Source organism: Herpailurus yagouaroundi, unplaced genomic scaffold, assembly GCF_014898765.1.
Source record: "Herpailurus yagouaroundi ecotype Mexico unplaced genomic scaffold, PumYag 530, whole genome shotgun sequence".
In the NCBI taxonomy this organism is placed as follows: domain Eukaryota; kingdom Metazoa; phylum Chordata; class Mammalia; order Carnivora; family Felidae; genus Herpailurus; species Herpailurus yagouaroundi.
The window spans coordinates 9,460,045-9,482,766 of record NW_024412747.1 but is presented as its reverse complement, the minus strand read 5'-3'; the positions used below and the strand labels follow the sequence as shown (position 1 = coordinate 9,482,766).

Below are 22,722 nucleotides of genomic sequence, written 5' to 3'. Positions count from 1 at the left end.
GCTTAGCATCTTCTCAGGTTTTTCTGAGATTGCATCTTGCTTTAGGAATCCGTGTGCCTGTATAGATGCCTGGTTGCTTTAAATGTCCTAATTTCCTAGAAGAACTCTCTACAGCTTTGCCTTATGTTGTCTATTGTATGTTGGGCTATAATCTTTTTTTCCAGGCATCTGAAGGTTGTTAATTCAGCTTGTCATGTTGTTGAGCTCTTTTGGTCTGATTTCTGAGTTAGGCAAGCAGAGAGAAGCACTTTGTATCAGCCCTTCAGGTAATCTTCAGACAGGTTAGAAGAGACATGTGGCCCCCCACTCATGCTCTGTCTCTCTCTGTCTCAGAAATAAATAAACATTAAAAAAAAAAGGGGGGGGGCACCTGGGTGGCTCAGTCGGTTGAGCAGTTGGGTGTCTGACTTCAGCTCAGTTCATGATCTCATGGTTCGTGGGTTTGAGCCCCACATCAGGCTCTGTGCTGACAGCTCGGAGCCTGGAGCCTGCTTCGGATTCTGTGTGTGTGTCTCTCTCTCTCCCTCCCCCACTCATGCTCTGTCTCTCTCTGTCTCAGAAATAAACATTAAAAAAAAATTAAAAAAAAAAGAAAGAAGACACATGTGGCTCACATATATGTGACCTACACAAGAATTTGCAAATAAAGTGTGTTCTTCTCCCTCCCAGAACCAGAAAAACCGTCCCACCCTGGGAAATCAGGCTGCTGCATCTTTAAGCTGGTCGGCACTAAGACCGTTGCTGCTTTAAGACTGGGGCCACCTTAAGGCTGTTGCCACTTGAAGACTACAGTCAAGGGGGAAGGGATGGGGGAAGGGCCTCCAAAATAGCCAGAAAAGATTTGTGGAATTTTGAAGTGCCTTTTTCTTGATCCAGCTTTCCCTTGGTTGCTGTAAACTTTTGACTGTTTTCCAGAGTTCTTATAAAATGTGTTCTGACAGTTTCTGCTTGTTTTTTAATGTTTCTGTGGAAGGGGTGAGAGCTTGGGGCTTCCTATCTGTCATTTTTCTGACATTACTCTGCTATTTGTTTTTACATGCAGGCTTTCCTCTTGTAATAAAATGTGCCTTGGAAAGAACTGCATTGATTTCGAGCTTAGGAATATGCGATTTCTTCCTAATATTACAGGCGGAGACCTCCACGTCCCAGGAAGGGCTGGCTGTGCTCTAGAATACCCGCTGTCTCACCACCTCTGCGATGTCCATCCAGCGGTGACCCTCCGCCTGTCCCAAGGGGTCTCAACGGTTTCATCCAGGTAGCAGTATGCGTGCCTTTGTTTGCGGCACAGATAAGCATGTTCTAAAATCAGTTCAGTTGAAAAACATTTATTGACTGCCTGCTGTATGTCAGGAAAACACTGGGATATAACCGGGGATACAAATGGCAGTTGTGTGCTAAAGGAACTTACTTCTGGTGAGAGAGACAGATGGTGAGCCAACCATTTAAGGACAATGTGAAGTTTCCATCATGGGGTTATGTGGAGGGCCCCATGGGAGCACAGAGCAGGGACTTTCTGGGGTTGAGTCTTGAAAATAAAATCAGTTAGGAGTTAGCAAGACAGAGAAGGAGGGACGGCCAGATGGAAGGTTCATAACACAGCCTGAACGAAAACTTGGGTCGCCTGAGTCCCGGTTCAGGATGTTTCGTGCTTATCCAAGTTTTAGAGTTTCACCTAAAGCAGACCTGTCTTCTCATTGAATCTGGTGGGGCTTTTTTTTTTTTTCTTTTTTCCTAGTAAGTTTTGTGGCATTTTGCTCTACTCGCAGAATTTCATTTATTAAAAGCGATTACATAATCACTGTTCTAGACAACCACTTCCTTAGTGAGGATGTCATCTAATAGGCTCCGTGTTCTGGTCTTTAACGGATTACTCGCTATTGTTGTGACCCATGTTTCAACACTGCTTGGCAGACTTTAGCTTGGTGGCCTCTAGAAATGAGGCCTTGCCTTTCTGAGATAGACCCGTGGGCGTGCCTGTCTAGGCTCAGTCCTAAGAAATCGGTCTCTCCTGAAGGGGGGGGGGCTGGTCTTGGTGGCATCCCATGGGACTCAGTGCCCCGGGAATCAGATGAGTGGATTGGGGGTGGGCCTTGCCAGCCTAGCGGAACCCCTGGATCCTTTCTCCCAGCTCTTGAGTTGGGACATGCCCAACTACAGGATTTATTTGGTAGCTGTAGGGGTCAAGTACAGATAGAGCCAAAGCTTCATGCTGAGGCAGGTCAGACAAAGCAATAGACAGGATGAAAGGATAATGGAGTAGGAGCCCTGAGCAACCAGAGAAACCAGTATGTAGAGAAGGTTAGTGACCAGGCATACAGAGAGAGGCTGAGATGAAAGATGACAGGGTGGGGGGAGGAGGGGGAGGAGGAGGAGGAGGAGGAGGAGAGAGAGAGAGAGAGAGAGATGTTGCTGTTCATTCTTCTGTTTTCCTTGAGGCCCAGCTGTACTTCTTTGGTCAAGCTGGGTTCTCTTACTTTCTCTGTATCTTAAAAAAAAAAAAAATTTTTTTTTAATACTTATTTACCTTTGAGATAGAGAGAGTGCGCAAGACCGAGTGGGGGAGGGGCAGAGAGAGAGGGAGACACAGAATCCGGAGCAGGCTCCAGGCTCTGAGCTGTCAGCCCAGAGCCCGATGTGGGACTTGAACTCATGGACTGGACCACAAGATCATGACCTGAGCCGAAGTCAGAGCTTAACCGACTGAGCCACCCGGGTGCCCCCAGGTTTCTCTGTAACTTAAACAGTGAACCCTTTGCTTGCCTTAGCTTCTGTGGGCTTCTGATCCCTCCGTGAAAATTGCTCCCGATTCCGTCCAGTGCACATCGGTTTCTCCCCAGGCCCAGTGGCTGATGTTTTCCCTCAGAGTGAGGGAGATTCTGTCAGCCCTCAGTGAATTCCTTTTCCTAGCTGGTGTGAAGGCATTTAACCCTGACCGGGGCTTGGAGGCGGTGACCCTGACTTTTCCCGCAGACACGGAGAAGTCTCTGTGGTTGATGAGACTCCGGTCGATGCCACTTATGGGCAGTTCCACATGAGCTCTGGATTAGCCATTGGATTGCCTTCCGCACAAAGAGATAGTCATTAATTCAAAGCACAGCCGTACCAAGAGTCGACACGTGGCTATGCGGTGGTCTATGAAATGTACCAGGCCAGGAGCCGGGGACACCAGATGCCCAGTTCCAAATCCGCCTTTAACTGGCTCCTGACTTGTAGCACCGGTGGCTTTACCCACAGCGTGGGGTTTTGATGCACAAGGTGAAATGAGACAAGTATACGAAAGCTCTTTGAAAAAGCGCAGCGTGTGTTATCCCCAGATAGGTGAGGAACTGTATTTGCCTGGAGGGAGCCGGAAAGGGCCAACTTCTTTCCCATTTGTCCTGTCAAAGACCCACACTGGCAGGACGGCTGGAGGATGATACAGAGACTGGGGGAAACGTAGATCTTAGTTCTGGCTGTGCTTCAAATCACGGTGGTGCTTTAAGGACCCAGAGGGGCTCTGCTTACCGAGTTCCTCTGAATCAGAAGGTCCTGGGGCGCTGGTAGGAGGCCAGGGATGAGAACCTGTTCTGGGGTTCTGTCTCCTTTGAGGGCAGAACTCTGGGAGGCAGGTGGAGGCTGAAGTCAGAGCCGGAGGGAGAGGCAGCAAGAGCCAGAGTGCCGCGCTGAGCACAGAAACATGCCCATCTTCCCCTTTGCCAGTCACACTGATGAGAACCAGGAGGACAGAGATGTCATCAGGACTCACAGCCTGCAGCTGTTGGAGTGGCCCCGCCAGATGGTGAGGTGGTGCGGTTATGCCAGGGTTGATGTGCGGTGGGAAGGGGTCAGGGCAGCCTTCACCCCCTGCCTCCCTTTGTCCCCAGCAGAATCCTGCTTCTTGGTGAGCAGTGTCTCTCTTGGGAGAAACAGTTGGGTGTGACGAACGTCTGGTCCTACAGAGACAGAGCGCTTCGGGTGTTTCCATCAAAGCCAAAGGCAAGCCTTTTGGTTTTAAGATTTGACCGCTGGCACCTGAAAGGACAAGTGATGGGAAATAATCTCACGTGTTTGTGTTTGGAATTTGGCTATTTCAAATGGCCAGCGTATACTAAATAATGGAATGTGACCACTGAAAATGAACTCTGGACTCTTCTAGAGTCTGTTAGAGAACGGCCTGGCCCCTTCCACCTCCCTAGTATCATCTCTTATATCTCATAGACACACTGGGGTCTTCCAGGCCTACGCCTGCCCTGCATTTCCACTCTGTGCATGTTTTTTCTCTGCATGGATCACTTTCACCCTAACGAGCCCCGTGCCCGAAGAACTCCTATGCATCCTTCAAAACTCAGGTCAGAAGTCATGTTTCCTGGAAACTTTGTAGGTGCTCTCCTCCCTTATCTGGTAAAGTTCACTGGGTTGATTTCCATCACAGAAAGCCCTGTGCACAGTGTGCTCAAAGGTCAACCGAGTGCTCCCCTTCCCCGTGGCCAGTCCCTTCCTCTTGGGGACCGTAACAAAGTATCTTTTCAGTAGAAGGTATCTCCTGATCTTCTGGACTTGCCCATCTGAATAATAATAAAACCTACATTTTGAAACACGGGTATTGCCTTATGGATACAGCCATCACCTAAGTCAAGAAGTAACATTAGCAACATTTCCAGGGGCATCGTGCTCTTATAATCCAGCAAACATTTATGAAGTGCCTTCTTCTATTCACTCATACATTCACATCTTCACCAAATATTTACCAATTATCTGTGATGGGCTAGGTAGTGTGCTGGGACTCGTTATGTACAGAGATGAGCAAAGCAGAGCTTCTGGCTTCACCACGCACGTCTTTTAATGGAAAAGACAGTATTAGTCAAACAACCACACACACGAATATACAATAGCAAACAATGATACGTGCAAGGGAGGCGAATCGAACACTGCTCTGTGCAGGTCACTCCCATGAATTATGTCCTTTAGCCCTCCCAAAAGGCCGATTTGGGGGGTACCATTGGTATTGACAGTCTAGACACGAGGAAACAAAAGTGAGGCTTTGCCCCAAGCCATGTAGCTGGAGGTCGGAGGAATCACTGAAAAGGTCTAGCTAGTCAAGAAAGACATCAGGAAGGGGCAAACCTTGACCCAGGTCTTGAAGAAAGGACGGGATTCAGGTAGGCGAAGCTGGGAGGGGCATTCCTCAAGTCGCCACCTGATTTTTAGTCCTTGCTGTGGAGGTGGGTGCCTAAGGCACCCATTGCCTTCTGCCAACGAAGGAATGCAGAATTCTGGTTTAGCAGGTGTTGGCTGTACTCAAGGCTCTTAGGCAGCTCTACTACGGCAAAGACCTTCCAAGCTGAGACTTCACGCAACAGCTCCAGTTCGAAGGGAAAGTTTTTTCTTACTCAATCTGGTATTGACATCTGACATCCTGCAGAAGGCAGCCCGAAGCTTGAGGCTTCTGGCTGTGGGAGGCTCCCTCAGGAGCTTCATTGGAGAACTCGGGAGCCTTGGGTCTCAGGAAGGGCTCTCTCACTAAAAGCAGAGCGATCTTGGGGCCAAGCGTTTCAACTTCATTTCCTAACTGAGCGTTGGGACAAAGCTAGCATTTGACATTTTCTGAAGAAACACTAGCTTTGACAGAGTGCCTCAAATAGGACAGACAAAGACCGCATCATTGGAGACCCCAAAAAATACCCCAGGCACCACCTGACCGGCCCAGGGAGGCTGATACAGGATTATATGCAGCTTTTCTCCTGGTGGGATAGAGCTGCTTCGGGGAGGTGAGAGTGGAAATGTACTTCTTCAGGAGAGAGGCAGTTGGGAGGGCTTTCATGGGGCTGAATCTTTGTTTCGCCGCTTACTAGCTGTGTATTACCTGTACAAGTGACTTCCCCTCTGGGAGCTGGTTTCTGCATTGGTCCGATAGGGATACAGTGTGAGTTTTATTAGATAGTGTTGGATTTAGAGTTCATACACATCTAGACGTGGGCACCGTGCCTGGCATGGAGCAGGCAGTGCTGGCATCCCACTTTCCCTCATCTGCATGGGCTATGTCCTTTTCACAGCATTGGACCACACATTTATTGTAGGGAGTTGAACAGCTCAACCAACACACTCTGGGCACTAGCTGGCAAGCCTATCATGGGGGCACCAGGGAGGAGGTGTTCTTGTTTTGGATCTTCTTCCTCCTTTGGAAGTTTTTCCTCCTCTGAGACTCCACACAAGCCCAGACTTAACCAGGCACGACCATGGGACCGAAGACACATCCTCCAAGTTATGCTGTGCACGGACCCAGGTGACCTCAAACACCCTCGTCCTTGGCTGGCCTCAACTTTGTAAACACATGCTGCACAAGACCCTGTGTCCCCTGGGACTTCTGAGAGCCCCGTGCTAGATGGCTTCCCCAGGAGCAGAAATGCTGAGGAAATAAGAAATTTCCATACCAATGAGCGAGAACCACTTACTGGTTTCAGGCCAGCTGGGGCCCCTGATTGTGACTTGTAGGAATGTGCTTGGCAGAGATTAAACTCCCTCTTTAATTTTTGATGTTGTTCCTTTGTTCCTTGCCTTGACCCAGCAGGGTCTTGGAAGTTTTAAAAGAAAAAAAGTCCCCGCCGCGTAGCAATGACTTGAGGTCATGTAATAACTGATTACAGTTTACATACATTTTAGTTATTTCCATTAAAAATGTGGAAAAATAGCAGAAAAAGGATGCCATAAAAACAAATAATTCTTTTTGCACAGAGACGCAGCCCAAAGGAGGAACAAATTTGCTTTTTTTTTTTTTTAATTTTTTTCAACGTTTATTTATTTTTGCGACAGAGAGAGACAGAGCATGAACGGGGGAGGGGCAGAGAGAGAGGGAGACACAGAATCGGAAACAGGCTCCAGGCTCTGGGCTGATGGCTCAGAGCCCGACGCGGGGCTCGAACTCACGGACCGCAAGATCGTGACCTGGCTGAAGTCGGACGCTTAACCGACTGCGCCACCCAGGCACCCCTTGCTATTTTTATATGTATAGAAAACACATCTTCCAGTCTTGCTAGGTATTCCACAAACCAATTTATGTTGACTTTGCTTGGGGCAAGGAAGTACATTTGGGGTTCCTTCGAACTCTATTTCTGTGACAGAAAAGAATACCTGCCCCTTTTGGTAATGGATTAGGATGTGATGCTTTGCCTCCTTTTAGGGACAAAAAAGAGGATTGAGGGAAGGTATCGTCTCTGGCTCCTAGACTTTAGGATAGATTTTGCTAGCTGTCAACATGTATTGTCCTTTGTTGTAAATGCTGGAGTCACCTTGTCCCCACCCTTGAGGTGCAGGTGGTGTCCATAACGGGGCAGGAAGAAGGATGTGTTGTATGTGCATCCATGCTTGTATTGTGCTAATTCTGGTAAATGAGGGTAAGTGGCGCTAAGGCCCCTCCAGGGACCATTTATCTTGTTTACCAGATGGAATCGAATATGCCAGTCTTTTTTTTTTTTTTTTCCTAAAAAAAATTTTTTTTGTTTGTTTTTGTTAATTTTTCTAAAAACAAAACTTATTTATTATTTTATTTTTATTTATTTTTAAAATAGAATTTATTGTCAAATGGGCTTCCATACAACACCCAGTGCTCATCCCAACAAGTGCCCTCCTCCATGCCCATCACCCATTTTCTCTCTCCCCCACCCCCCCCCATTCACCCTCAGTTTGTTCTCTGTATTTAAGAGTCTCTTGTGGTGTGCCTCCCTCCCTCTCTGTTTGTAACTATTTTTTTCCCCTTCCCTTCCTCCATGGTCTTCTGTTAAGTTTCTCAAGATCCACAAATGAATGAAAACATAGGATATCTGTCTTTCTCTGACTGACTTATTTCATTCAGCATAACACCTTCCAGTTCTATCCGCATTGCTGCAAATGGCATGATTTCATTCTTTCTCATTGCCAAGTAGTATTCCATCATATATATAAACCACGTCTTTACCCACTCACCAGTTGATGGACATTTAGGCTCTTTCCATAATTTGACTATTGCTGAAAGTGCTGCTATACACATTGGGGTGCATGTGCCCCTTCGAAACAGCACACCTGTATCCCTTGGATAAATACCTAGTAGTGCAATTGCTGAGTCGTAGGGTAGTTCTATTTTTAATTTTTTGAGGAGCCTCCGCACTGTTTTCCAGAGCAGCTGCACCAGTTTGCGTTCCCACAAAGAGTGCCAGAGGGTTCCCATTTCTCCACGTCCTTGCCAGCATCTACAGTTTCCTGATTTGTTCATTTTAGCCACTCTGACTGGTGTGAGGTGCTATCTCAGTGTGGTTTTGATTTGTATTTCCCTGATGAGGAGTGACGTTGAGCATCTTTTCATGTGTCTGTTGGCCATCTGGATGTCTTCTTTGGATAAGTGTCTATTCATGTCTTTTGCCCATTTTGTCACTGGATTATTTGTTTTTCAGATGTTGAGTTTGGTAAGTTCTTTATAGATTTTGGATACTAACCCTTCCTCTGATATGTCATGTGCAAATATTGTTTCCCGTTCCATCAGTAACCTTTAGGTTTTTTGATTGTTTCCTTTGCAGTACAGAAGCTTTTTATCTTGATGAGGTCCCAGTAGTTCATTTTTGATTTTCATTCCCTTGCCTTTGGAGATGTGTCCAGTAAGAAATTGCTGCAGCCGAGGTCAAAGAGGTTGTTGCCTGCTTTCTCCTCTAGGGTTTCGATGGTTTCCTGTCTCACATTTAGGTCTTCCATCCATTTTGAGTTATTTTTGTGTATGGTGTAAGAAAGTGGTCTAGTTTCATTCTTCTGCATGTTGCTGTCCAGTTCTCCCAGCACCGTTTGTTAAAGAGACTGTCTTTTCCATTGGATACTCTTTGCTGCTTTGTTAAAGATGAGTTGGCCATGTTTTGTGGGTCTGACTCTGGATTCTCTATTCTATTCTATTGGTCTATGTGTCTGTTTTTGTGCCAACACCGTACTGTCTTGATGATGACAGCTTTGTAGTAGAGGCTAAAGTCTGGGATTGTGATGCCTCCCGCTATGGTTTTCTTCTTCAATATTGCTTTGGTTATTTGGGGTCTTCTGTGATTCCATACAAATTTTAGGATTCCTTTTTCTAGCTTCGAGAACAATGCTAGTGCAATTTTGATTGGGATTGCATTGAATGTGTAGATTGCTTTGAGTAGTATTGACATTTTAACAATATTTGTTCTTCCAATCCATGAGCATGGGCTGTTTTTCCATTTCTTTGTGTCTTCTTCAATTTCCTTCATAAGCTTCCTATAGTTTTCAGCATATAGATCTTCTGCATCCTTGGTTAGGTTTATTCCTAGGTATTTTTTGGTCCTTGTTACCATTGTAAATGGGATCAGCATCATTATTTCTCTTTCTGTTGCTTCATTACTGGTGTATAAAAATGCAACTGATTTATGTACATTGATTTTCGTACGCTGCGACTTTGCTTAATTCATGTACCAGTTCTAGCAGACTGTTGGTGGAGTCTTTCAGGTTTTCCATGTAGAGTATCATGTCGTCTGTGAAAAGTGAAAGTTTGACTTGTTCTTTGCCTATTTTGATACCTTTTATTTCATTTTGTTGTCTGTTGATGCTAGGACTTCCAACACTATGTTAGACAACAACAGTGAGAGTGGACATCCCTGTCCTGTTCCTGATCTCAGGGGGAAAGCTCTCAGTTTTTCTCCATTGAGGATGCTATCAGCTGTGGGCTTTCCATATATGGCTTTTATGATGTTTAAGTATGTTCCTTCTATCCCGACATTCTTGAGGGTTTTTATTAAGAAAGGATGCTGTATTTTGTCAAATGCTTCTTCTGTATCTATTGATAGGATCATATGGTTCTTATCCTTTCTTTTATTAATGCGATGAATCACATTGATTAATTTGCAAACATTGAACCAGCCCTGCAGCCCAGGAATGAATCCCACTTGATCGTGGTGAAGAATTCTTTTTATATGCTGTTGAATTCGATTTGCTAGTATCTTGTTGAGAATTGTTACATCTGTGTTCATCAGGGATATTATATTGGTCTGTAGTTCTTCTTTTTTGTGGGGTCTCTGTCTGGTTTGGGAGTCAAGGTAATGCTGGCTTCATAGAATAAGTCCAGAAGTTATCCTTCCCTTTCTATTTTTTGGAACAACTTGAGAAGGATAGGTATTATCTCTGCTTTAAATGTCTGGTAGAATTCCCCCGGGAAGCTATCTGGCCCAGGACTCTTACTTGTTCAGAGATTTTTGTTAACTGATTCAGTTTCTTCACCAGTTATGGGTCTGTTCAAATTTTCTATTTCTTCCCGTTTGAGTTTTGGTAGTGTGTGGGTGTCTAGGAGTTTGTCCATTTCTTCCAGGTTGTCTGGTTTCTTGGCATATAATTTTTCATAGTATTCTCTGATAATTTCCTGTATTTCTGAGGGATTGGTTGTGATAAATCCATTTTCATTCGTGGTTTTATCTATTTGGATCCTCTCTCTTTTCGAGAAGTCTGGCTAGGGGTTTATCAATTTTGTTTATTTTTTCAGAAAACCAGCTCTTAGTTTCATTGATTTGTACTACTGTTTTTTGTTCTTTGTTTGTTGTTTTGGATTCTGTATTGTTTATTTCTGCTCTGATCTTTATTATTTCTCTTCTGCTGGCCTTGGGGTTTCTTTGCTGCTCTGCTTCTATTTCGATTAGGTGTGCTGTAAGATTTTGTATTTGGGATTTTTCTTGTTCCTTGAGATAGGCCTGGATTGCAGTGTATTTTCCTCTTAGGACTGCCTTTGCTGCATCCCAAAGGGTTTGGATTGTTGTGTTTTCATTTTCATTTGTTTCCATATATTTCTAGATTTCTTCTTTAATTGCCTGATTGACTCATTCATTCTTTAGTAGGATATTCTTTAACCTCCATGAGTTTGGAGGTTTTCCAAACATTTTCCTGCAGTTGATTTCAAGTTTCATAGCATTGTGATCTGAAAATGTGCATGGTATGATCTCAATTCTTTTATGTTTATTGAGGGCTGTTTTGTGACACAGTATGTGATCTGTCGTGGAGAATGTTCCATGTGCACTGGAGAAGAATGTGTATTCTGCTGCTTTAGGATGAAAAGTTCAAGTCCATCTGGTCCAGTGTGTCATTCAGGGCCATTATTTCTTTATTGATTTTCTGCCTAGATGATCTATTCATTGTTGTAAGCGGATTATTAAAGTCCCCTGCAATTACTGTATTCTTACCAATAAGATTGGTTATGTTTGTGATTAATTGTTTTATATATTTGGGTGCTTTCTAATTCGGTGCATAATCATCTATAATTGTTAGCCCTTCTCGATGGATAGACCCTGTAAATATTATATAATGCCCTTCTTCATCTCTTGTTACAGCCTTTAGTTTAAAATCTAGCTTGTCTGATATAAGTATGGCTACTCCAGCTTTCTTTTGACTTCCAGTAGCATGATAGATAGTTCTCCATCCCCTCATTTTCAATCTGAAGGTACCCTCAGGTCTAAAATGGGTCTCTTGTAGACAGTAAATAGATGGGTCTTGGTTTTTTTTTATCCATTCTGATACCCTATGTCTTGATTGGAGCATTTAGTCCATATACATCCAGTGTTATTATTGAAAGATATGGGTTTAGAGTCCTTATGTTATCTGTAGGTTTCATGCTTGCAGTGATGTCTCTGGTGTTTTGTCTCACAGGATGCCCCTTAGGATCTCTTGTAGGGCTGGTTTAGTGGTAATGAATTCCTTCAGTTTTTGTTTGTTTGGGAAGACCTTTATCTCTCTGTCAATTCTGAATGACAGGCTTGCTGGATAAAGGATTCTTGGCTGCATATTTTTTCTGTTCATCACATTGAAGATTTCCTGCCATTCCTTTCTGGCCTGCCAAGTTTCAGTAGTTAGGTCTGTTACCACCCTTATGTGTCTACCCTTGTAGGTTAAGGCCCGTTTGTCCCTAGCTGCTTTCAGAATTCTCTTTATCTTTGTATTTTGTCAGTTTCACTATGATATGTCATGCAGAAGATAAATTCCTGTTACATCTGAAGGAAGTTCTTTGTGCCTCCTGAGTTCCATGTCTGTTTCCTTCCCCAGATTGGGGAAGTTCTCAGTTATGATTTGTTCAAGTACACCTCTGGCCCCTTTCTCTCTTCTTCTGGAACTCCTATGATACGGATATTGTTCTGCTTCATTGAGTCACTTAGTTCTCTAATTCTCCACCCATGGTCCAGAATTTTTTTCTCTTTTTTTCAGTTTCATCTTTTTCCATAAGTTTATCTTCTATTTCACTTAATCTCCCCTCTGCCTCTTCAATCCTCCCTGTTGCTGCCTCCAATTTATTTTGTACCTCATTTATAGCATTTTTTAATTCATCATGACTATTTTTTAGTTCCTTGAATTCTGCAGCAATAGATTCTCTGCTGTCTCCTGTGCTTTTTTCAAGCCGAGTGATTTATCTTATGATGATTATTCTAAATTCTTGTTCAGTTATATTGTTTATATCTGTTTGGATCAATTCTTTAGCTGTCATTTCTTCCTGGAATTTCTTTTGAGGAGAATTCTTCTGATTTGTCATTTTGGCTAGTTTTCTGTCCCTTATGTGTTTTAAAAGCTTGTTATGTGCCCCTTATGATAGCATTACTATATTAAAGAGGGTCATACATTGTCCAGGGCCTGGCCCTTCAGGAGGTTTTTTTTTTTTTTTTTTTTTTTTTAAGAATGTTACTTGCTCACTGTTGTTGTTTGGGTACTTTCTCTCCCTACTCTTAGTGATGTTTTGGACCCTTCACCAGGTGTACTTTGATTTGTTCATTGAAGTAGCCCCAGAAAGGAAAACAAACAAACAAAATACAAATAGAAAACAAAAACATGTAAACACACACAGAAACAAAAAAAAAAAAATCCCCCAAAACAAAAAAAACAGAAACACCAGCTACAAGTAAACAACAGGGTCGAGGCGAAGCTGATGGCAGAGGCCTTACCCCATTCAAAGAGAGGAATGACAAGGGTGGGGAAAAAATAAAAATTGACCAGAGAAACTATTTGGCTTAATCCAGAGAGAGAGAGAAAGGAAAATGAAGAAGGAGGTGTAGAACATATATCAACAGAATGGATTAAATATGTGTCCGCTCAAACAAACCAACAACCAGAATAACAAGATTAGAGGAAGGAAGCGATAAGAAGGATGGAAGAATATATCTATATAATAAGAATCGTCGGAGCATTAAATCAGGCAATCCAACAGCGCTGGTCTGGAGGAGGGGCTGTCTGGTTCTTCAGCATCAATCCCACTCTAGTCGATACTCAGCCAGATACTGCTGTCTATTCTCTGAAGTCCTACATATGGCCCATCAGGTTGTCCCAATGAGTCCCTGGAAGTGACTCTATTTCTTTGCCTCCTGGATTCTTGGAGTTCAAAGACCTTTGGACTCAACACTGCTTTGTTTGAGAGAGGAGAGAACTTCGGGTCACCCTACTTCTCTGCCATGATTGCTCCTCTCTCCAACCCCTCACTTCTGAGGGACTGTGGCGTCGACTGTAGCTGTTTCCAGTTTTTCACTTTCTTTCCAGCTGCTTTTATGGGGGGGGGGTTCTTTTCCCGAACTCCGCCCCCCTGCCCCACCACCCCCGCATCTCTGTCCTCTCTCTGCAAGCAAAAACAGCTCCCTGCCCTCCGCGGCTTCTCTCTCCCCCAGTTCACCTTTCCGCGCTGGGTGCCTGCTGAATTCTGTGGTTCAGGTTGTGTGGATTGTTGTGTTAATCCTCCAATCAGTTTTCTAGGTGTGCAGGATGGTTTCGTGTTGGTCTGGCTGCATTTCAGGGATGAGAGATGCAAGAAAACTTCCATGCTGTTCCGCCATCTTGGCCCCTCCTCCAAATATGCCAGTCTTTGTGATGGTTCAACCAGGAATCATATCTTTGTATTTAGCTTTAAAAAAAAAAATGAATCAAAAGTAAACTACCAGAGTCTTATCTTTTTTAAAAAAAAATGTACTTGTATGTCTTGTAGCCAACTTCTCAGTTATGTGATTAGCACCTACCCTGGCTCACCTCACACTCAATAGTTTCATTTTTTTTTCCTATTTCTTTAAAAAAGGTTTTTTTTTTAATTATTAAATATTAAGTAGAGTTTCCACCATTAATTAAAATGTAGAAAGCTGCAAAAGGATACTGCTCTTAACTTGAGGAGAAAATTCCAGATAACCTGCAAAATTATAACTTTTTAAAGGCCTTCTTCATAAAGCTGACATTGTTGAATACTGCAGGTAAACTGAGGGTGTGGCTGCACAACCTTTTGCCCATACCTTAGAGAGATCAGAAGGTAGGAGTATCAGTCACACAAAAAGCTCTTTGGAGAGATGAAGGTCCTCAAATTTAAGGGCCTTGAGATGGGATTTATTCTGGATTATCCAGGTGGGCCGAGTATAATCACATGAGTCCTCAAAAGCGGAGAAGCTTTTCTGGCTGCAGAGAAGTGGCGAAATGGCAGCACAAGAAAGGCTCTGCCCACCATTGCTTTGAAAATGGAGGAGGGGGATCACAAGCCAGGGAATGTGGGAGACCCCATTGTAAATGTCAAGACATATATAGGATCAAAGTAAATGGATGAGAAGAGTAAATAAAAGAAATCAAGGCTGGTTATATTAGTATCAGACAAAGTCAATTTCTAACCCAGTGATAAGGAAGGACTTCCTATAATGATAAAGGGTACAGTAGCTTAAGATGATGTAACAATCCCAGATGTGTATGCACTTAAAAACACAGCTCTAAAATACATAAAGCAAAAAAAAAAAAAAAATGATAGAACCAAAAGGAGAAATAGACATAATCGTAATTATAGTTGGAAATGTCAACATTCTTCTTTCAGTAATCGGTAGAACAAGCAGACCAAACAAAATCAGTAAGGATATAGAAACTGGAACAACTCAGTTGCACGGTCTGGTCCCACCTTCTGGTATTCATACCGATGTGTGGTCCCCTTCACATCATACGAGTGTTGATCTGAGAGCCCTATATCATATAGCAGAGGTGATGGCATGTCACTTTTAAGATTAGGTTGCTAAAGACTGTGTTTTTTTTCTTTCTTTCTTTCTTTCTCTCTCTCTCTCTCTCTCTCTCTCTCTCTTTCTTTCTCTCTCCCTTTCTTTCTTTCTTTCTTTCTTTCTTTCTTTCTTTCTTTCTTTCTCTTTCTTTCCATAATTTATTGTTGAATTAGTTAACATACAGTGTATACATTGTGCTCTTGACTTTGGGAGTAGATTCCCATGATTCATCAGTTACATACAATACCTGGTGCCCATCTCAACAAGTGCCCTCCTCAATGCCCATCACCCATTTCCCTCTCTCCCCCACTTTCTCCCCTCCCCCAACAATCTTCAATTTGTTCTCTGTATTTAAGACTATATTTTCTACCCTGCACGCTTATGTTCTTTCTTGGATTGTTCACTGTGGGGGAAGCCATCATGTGAACAGCACTATGGAGGGCCTGGAACTAAGGGACTATGGCCTCCTGCCAATAGTCATGTGATAGAGCTTGGGAATGGATCCTTAGGTCCAGGCAAGTCTTCAGAGACTGAAGCTCTGGGCAACAGCTTGAAAGACAACTCCATGAGAGACACTGAGCCAGAACTGCCTAGCTAAGCCACTTCTAGATTCCTTTAGAAACTTTGTGAAATAATAAATGTTAATTCTTTTAGGGTAATTTGTCATGCAGCAATAGATAATACAATGACCAAAGATTTGACCCACTTGACAATTATTGAATACTCCACCCAGAAGAGCACAGTACATATTCATATTCTTTTCAATAGCCCAAACAAATTTCATTAAGATAGATTATATTCTGGGCCATAAGACAAATTTTGTCATATTTCCAATCATTTTCTTATAGTTTAATTCTCATGATTTCTTTCTTTCTTTCTTTCTTTTTTTTAAGACCTTTCATCTGGGATCACTTTCCTGGTGCTTGAAATATATCCTTTGGAATTTGTTTCTTAAGTAAGAGCATGTTTGCAGCTAATTTCAGTTTTTGTTTTTCTTTCATTTCTAAAAAAATTTATTTTACAGAGAGAGCACAAACAGAGGAGAGGGCAGGGGGAGAGAGAGAGAGAGGGAGAGAGAGAGGATATTTTTTTGAAGCATTTCTTTGTTTACTAATTTTCTTTCTTTTCTTTTTATTTCTTTTTTTTTTTTTTTCTAAGAAAGAATATTAAGCACAAGAGAGAATCTTAAACTCTGGGCTGAGTGTGGAGCTGGATGCAGGACTTGATCCCACAGCCCTGGGATCATGACCTGAGCTGAAATCAAGAGTAAGACACTCAACCAACGGAGCTACCCAGACGCCCACAGTTTTGGTTTTTGTTTGTTTGTTTAAAAAAAATTTTTTTTTAATGTTTATTTCTTTTTGAAGGAGAGAGAGAGTACGAGTGGAGGAGGGGCAGAGAGAGAGGGAGACACAGAAGCCGAAGCAGGTTCCAGTCTCTGAGCTGTCAGCACAGAGCCTGATGCGGGGCTCAAACTCATGAACGGTGAGATCACAATCTGAACCAAAGTCGAATGCTTAACCTACTGAGCCGCCCTGGCAATTCCCACCGTTTTTGCTTTTAATAGATGACTTTTTACTTCTTTCCATCTATGAAAGTTATTTGGACTGAAATAACTTTTTCTTCTTTCCATCTATGAAAGTTATTTTGACTGATAGAATTTTAGGTTTGTGTTTTTTTCTGTTAACATGTTGAGGACCTGGTTCCACTGTCTTAATTTTTGCTATTGAGAAGTCAGATACCAAACTAAATGTCATTTCTTTATAGGTAATCTGTCTTTCCTCTCTAGTTGTGTTTAATTTATTTTTGCCTGTGTCAGGAGTCAGCAAACTAGCCCACACACCACCTCTCACCCGAAAAACTAAAATTGTTACTAACTAACCCTATTCAGGAGAAGGTTGCTTGCTGTTGGTCTGTGGTGTTTTGCAACTTGACTATGATGTATCTTTTAAAATTAAATTAATTCATTAATGTTTTAGAACCAGTGTGAGCAGGAGGGAGGGGCAGAGGGAGAGAATCTTAAAACAGGCTCTACGCTAAGTACAGAGCCTGACATAGGGCTTAATCCTGTAACCCTGAGGTCATGACCTGAGATAAAATCAAGAGTCAGTCTCTATACTGACTGAGCCACCCAGGTACCCCCGAGGTGTCTTTGGATTTATTCTCCTTGGGATTCTTTGAGATTCTTGAATATGAAGCTTTTTATCCTATGAGTTTTAGAGAATTTTAATCTACTCTCACTTTAAATATTATCTCTGACTCTGTTTCTTTATTTCTTCTTTTGAAATCCCAACTAGACATTTGTTAGACTTTACTATCTTTTCTTTTGATCTTTCAGATTATCTTGTTCTTGTTCTTCACACCTCATTCTGTGTAATTCCTTCAGATTTATTTTTCATTCTATAAATCTCTCTTCATATGTCTCATCTGCAGTTAAACCCAACGTAATTCTTCACATTTCAATTCTTGTATTTTTTAATTTTCCAAACCTCGGTCCTATACAATTTTTATTCTTTAAATATTTTACATATATGCTTTTATATGTTTAATAATTCCAATTTTAGAATTCTTGGTGGGTCTGGTTCTGTTGTTTTGTTGTTTTTTCTCTGGCTCTAACTCATGGAGACTTGTTTCCTGGGTATTAAATGATATTTTTCTTTGTGAGCTCTTGATTGTTGAGATTGTACCTGTGGAAATTCTTTGGGTCCTCCATTGAAAGTTGTTTTCTCCAGGAAAGGTTTGTATCTGTCAGTTGCCTGGGGCACTATTAACTCAGAACCTGTTTTTTTTAAGATATAATTGACATATAACATTATATTATTTGTTATTACATTATCACTACTTGACATTAACATTATATTACTTGATTTAAGTATACAACATAATAATTTTATATTTGTGTATATTGCAAAATGATCACAACGGTACGTCTAATTTAGCTAACATCTATCACCACACACAGTTATAAATTCTTTTTCTTATGATAAGAACTTTTAAGATCTATTCTCTTAGCAACTTTCAAATATACAATACAGTATTATCATTATCATTTTCATTGGCTTCCATATACTTTTTGATTTCTTCCTTAATTTCTTGGTTAACCCATTCATTCATTCTTGGTTAACATTCATTTAGTAGGATGTTCTTTAATCTCCAAATATTCATGGTTTTTCCCATTTTTTTCTTGAGATTGATTTTGAGTTTCAAAGTACTGTGGTCTGAAAATATGTATGGTATGATCTCGATCTTTTTGCACTTGTTGAGGGCTAATTTGTGTTCCACTATGTATCTATTCTGGAGAATTTTCCATGTGTCCTCAAGAAGAATGTGCGTTCTGCTACTTTAGGATGAAATGTTCTGAATATATCTGTTAAATCCATCTGGTCCAGTGTGTCATTCAAAGCCACTGTTTCCTTGTTGATTTTCGGCTTATATGATCTGTCCATTGCTGTAAGTGGGGTGTTGAAGTCCTTACTATTATGGTATTATTATCAATGAGTTTCTGTTATGTTTGTGATGAATGGATTTATATATTTGGGTGTTTTATGTTGGGGGCATAAATATTTATAACTTAGCTCTTCTTGGTGGATAGACCCCATAATTATGATATAATGCCCTTCTTCATCTCTTGTTACAATCTTTATTTTAAAATCTAGTTTGTCTGATATAAGTATAGCTACTCCAGCTTTCTTTTGGTGCCCATTAGCATGATAGATGGTTCTCCATCCCCTTACTTTCAATCTGAAGATGTCTTTAGGTCTAAAATGGGTCTCTTGTAAACAGCATATAGATGGATCTTGTTTTCTTATCCATTCTGATACCCTATGTCTTTTGATTGGAACATGAGTTCTGTGAGTACTGACAGATATGAATTTATTACCATTGTGTTGCCTATAGAGTTTGGAGTTCCTGGTGGTGTCCTCTGGTCCTTTCTAGTCTTTGTTGCTTTTGGTCTTTTTTGTTTTGTTTCATCTTTTCTACCCTCAGAGAGTCCCCATTAAGATTTCTTGCAGGGCTGGTTTAGTGGTCACAAACTCCTTTAGTTTTTGTTTGGGAAACTCTTTATCTTTCCTTATATTTTGAATGACAGCCTTGCTGGATAAAGAATTCTTGCTTGCATATTTTTACTATTCAGCACGTTGAATACATTCTGCCACTCTTTTCTGGTCTGCCAAGTTTCTGTGGATAGTTCTGCAGCAAACCTGATCTGTCTTCTCTTATAGGTTAAGGACTTTTGTTCCCTTGCCGCTTTCACATTTCTTTCCTTGTCTGTGTATTTTGTGAATTTGACTATGATATGACTTGTTGATAGTCTTTTTTGTTGTTGTTGAATCTAATGGGAGTTCTCTGTGCTTTTTGGACTTTGATGTCTATGTCTTTCCTCAGATTAGGAAGGTTTTCTGCTGTAATTTGCACACATAAACCTTCTGCTCCTTTTTCTCTCTCTTCATCTTCTGGGACTCTTATGATTGAGATGTTGTTCCTTTTACATAAGTCACTGAGTTCTCTAATTCTCGTATCATGTTCTTTTGCCTTAGTTTCCTTCTTTTTTTTCTGCTTCATTATTCTCCATAATTTTGTCTTCTATATTGCTGATTTACTGCTTTGCTTTGTCCATCCTTGCCTCCGTGGCATCCATTTGAGATTGCATGTCGGTTATAGCATTTTTAATTTTGTCCTGACTGGATTTTGCTTCTTTTATCTCTGCAGAAAGGGATTCTATGCTTTTCTCCAACCCCTGCTAGTATTCTAAGTATTGTGATTCATTTTTCCAAAGAAGACATGCAGATGGCAAACAGATACAAGATGCTCAACATCACTAATCATCAGGGAAATGCAAATTAAAAAGCACAATGAGATATCACTTTACACTTGTCAGAATGGCTGGAATCAAAAAGACAAGAAATAGGGGTCCCTCGGTGGCTCAGTCGGTCAAGTGTCTGACTCCTGATTTTCCTTCAGGCCATAATCCCGGGGTCATGGGATTGAGCCCATCGTTGGGCTCTGAGCTGAGAGTGGAACCTCCCCCCTCTTGCTCTCTCTAAAATTAAAAAAAAAAAATTTTTTTTAAGACAAGAAATAACAAATGTTGGCAAGGATATTGAAAACAGGAATCTTCATGTGCTTCCGGTAAGAACATAAATTGGTGCAGCCACTCTGGAAAACAGTGTGGAGGTTCCTCAAAAAATTAAAAATAGAAATACCATATGATTGAGTAATTCCACTACTGGGGTATTTACCCAAAGAAAACAAAAACATTAATTCAAAAAGATATATGCACTCTTTATTTTATTTATTTGAATCCTCTCTTTTTTTTTTTTCTTGGTGAGTCAAGCTAAAAGTTTGTCAATTTTGTTTATCTTTTAAAAAACCAGCTTTTCACTGGGTATTGTATGTAAGAAATGAATCATAGGAATCTACCTCCAAAACCAAGAGCACACTGTATACACTGTATGTTAGCTAACTTGACAATAAATTTAAAGAATAAATAAAAAATAAAAAAATATTGGGTTTAAAAATAAAATAAAATAATTTGAAATAAAAAAAAAAAACAACCCAGCTCTTAGCTTCATTGATCTTTTCTGTTGTCTTTTTAAGTCTTTTATTTATTACTACTCTGATATTTTAGTAGTTTCTTGAGGTCTAAAGTTAGGTTCTTCATTTGAGATTGTTCTTGGTGTAGGCATTTGTTACTATGAACTTTCCTCTTAAAACTGCTCTTGCTGCATCCATCCCTTAAGTTTTATTTTTTTTAATTTTGAAGTATAGTTGATACACAATGTTACATTAGTTTCAGGTGTACAACATAGTGATTCAAAAACTCTGTATGTTATGCTATGTTCACAAGTGTGGCTACTGTCTGTTACCCTACAATGCTATTAAAATACCATTGATTATATTCCCGATGCTGTGCCTTTCATTCTCATGACTTATTCATTCCATAACTAAAATCCTATATCTCCTACTCCCTTTCATCCATTTTTCCCATTCCCCTCCCCTCTGGTAACCATCAGTTTATTTCTCTTTATTTATGGGTCTGCTTCTGTTTTTTGTTTATTTATTTTCTTATTTTGGTCTTGTAGATTCCACATATAAGTAAAATCACATAGTATTTATCTTTTTCTGACTTACTTAGCATAATATCCCTTAGGTCCATCCATGTTGTTGCAAATGGCAACATCTCACCTTTTCTATGGCTGAGTAATACTCCACTGTGTGTGTGTGTGTGTGTGTGTGTGTGTGTGTGTGAGTGTGTGTGTGTGTGTGTGTGTGTGTGTGTATGTATTTTCTTTATCCATTTTCCACCACATTTTCTTTACCCATTCATTTGTTGATGCATACTTGGGTTGCTTTCATATCTTGGCTATTGTAAATACTGCTGCAATAAACATAGAGTGCATATATCTTTTTGAATTAATGTTTTTGTTTTCTTTGGGTAAATACCCCAGTAGTGGAATTACTCAATCATATGGTATTTCTATTTTTAATTTTTTGAGGAACCTCCACACTGTTTTCCAGAGTGGCTGCACCAATTTATGTTCTTACCAGAAGCACATGAAGATTCCTGTTTTCAATATCCTTGCCAACATTTGTTATTTCTTGTCTTAAAAAAAATTTTTTTTTTTTAATTTTAGAGAGAGCAAGAGGGGGGAGGTTCCACTCTCAGCTCAGAGCCCAACGATGGGCTCAATCCCATGACCTTGGGATTATGACCTGAAGGAAAATCAGGAGTCAGACACTTGACTGACTGAGCCACCAAGGGACCCCTATTTCTTGTCTTTTTGATTCCAGCCATTCTGACAAGTGTAAAGTGATATCTCATTGTGCCTTTTAATTTGCAATTCCCTGATGATTAGTGATGTTGAGCATCTTGTATCTGTTTGCCATCTGCATGTCTTCTTTGGGAAAATGTCTGTTCAGATGATGTGCTCATTTTTATTCAGATTATTTGTGTTTTTTGGTGTTGAGTTGTGTAAGTTTTTTTGTTAATTTTTTTTTTTTAACATTTATTCACCTTTGAGAGACAGAGAGTAAGCAGGGGAGGGACAGAGAGACAGGGAGACACAGAATCCGAAGCAGGCTCCAGGCTCTGAGATGTCAGCACAGAGCCCAACGCGGGGCTTGAACCCACAAATCATGAGACCATGACCTGAGCGAAGTTGGACACTTAATCGATGGAGCCAACCAGGCGCCCCGAGTTGTGTAAGTTTTTTATATGGCTATTAACCGCTTATTGGCTATACCATTTGCAAGTTCCTTTATCCATTCAGTGGGTTGCCTTTTTGTTTTGTTGATAGTTCCTTCACTGTGTAAAATCTTTTTATTTTGGTGTCATCCCAACAGTTTGATTATGCTTTTGTTTCTCTTGTCTTAGGAGACATATCTAGAAAAATGTTGACATAGCTGATGTCAAAGAAATGACTATCTTTGTTTTCTTCTAGGAGTTTTATGGTTTCAGGTCTCACATGCTGGTTGTTTAATCTATTTTATTTTATTTTATTTTATTTTATTTTATTTTATTTTATCTTATTTTATTTTACTTATCTCTCTATGTATTTATTTTTGAGAGACAGAGAGCGGGCAAGCATGTACGCGCACACACATGAGCTAACAAGGGAGGGGCAGAGGGAGAGAGAGAATTTCAGGCAGGCTTCACACTCCGCATGGAGCCCAATGCAGAGCTTGATCTCACGAAACCTGAGCTGCAATCAAGAGTTGGACACTTAACCGACTGGGCCACCCAGGC

The 22,722-nt window shown here is 41.0% G+C and overlaps 1 long non-coding RNA gene across 1 annotated transcript; it reads left to right on the top strand.

The window, feature by feature from the left end:
• The first annotated feature begins 858 nt into the window (after positions 1-858).
• Positions 859-16,382, top strand: LOC121023194 (uncharacterized). Its single transcript, XR_005787285.1, has 3 exons — positions 859-975; positions 1,129-1,255; positions 16,343-16,382. It is a non-coding gene; the product is annotated as an uncharacterized LOC121023194 (long non-coding RNA).
• Positions 16,383-22,722: the final 6,340 nt, after the last annotated feature.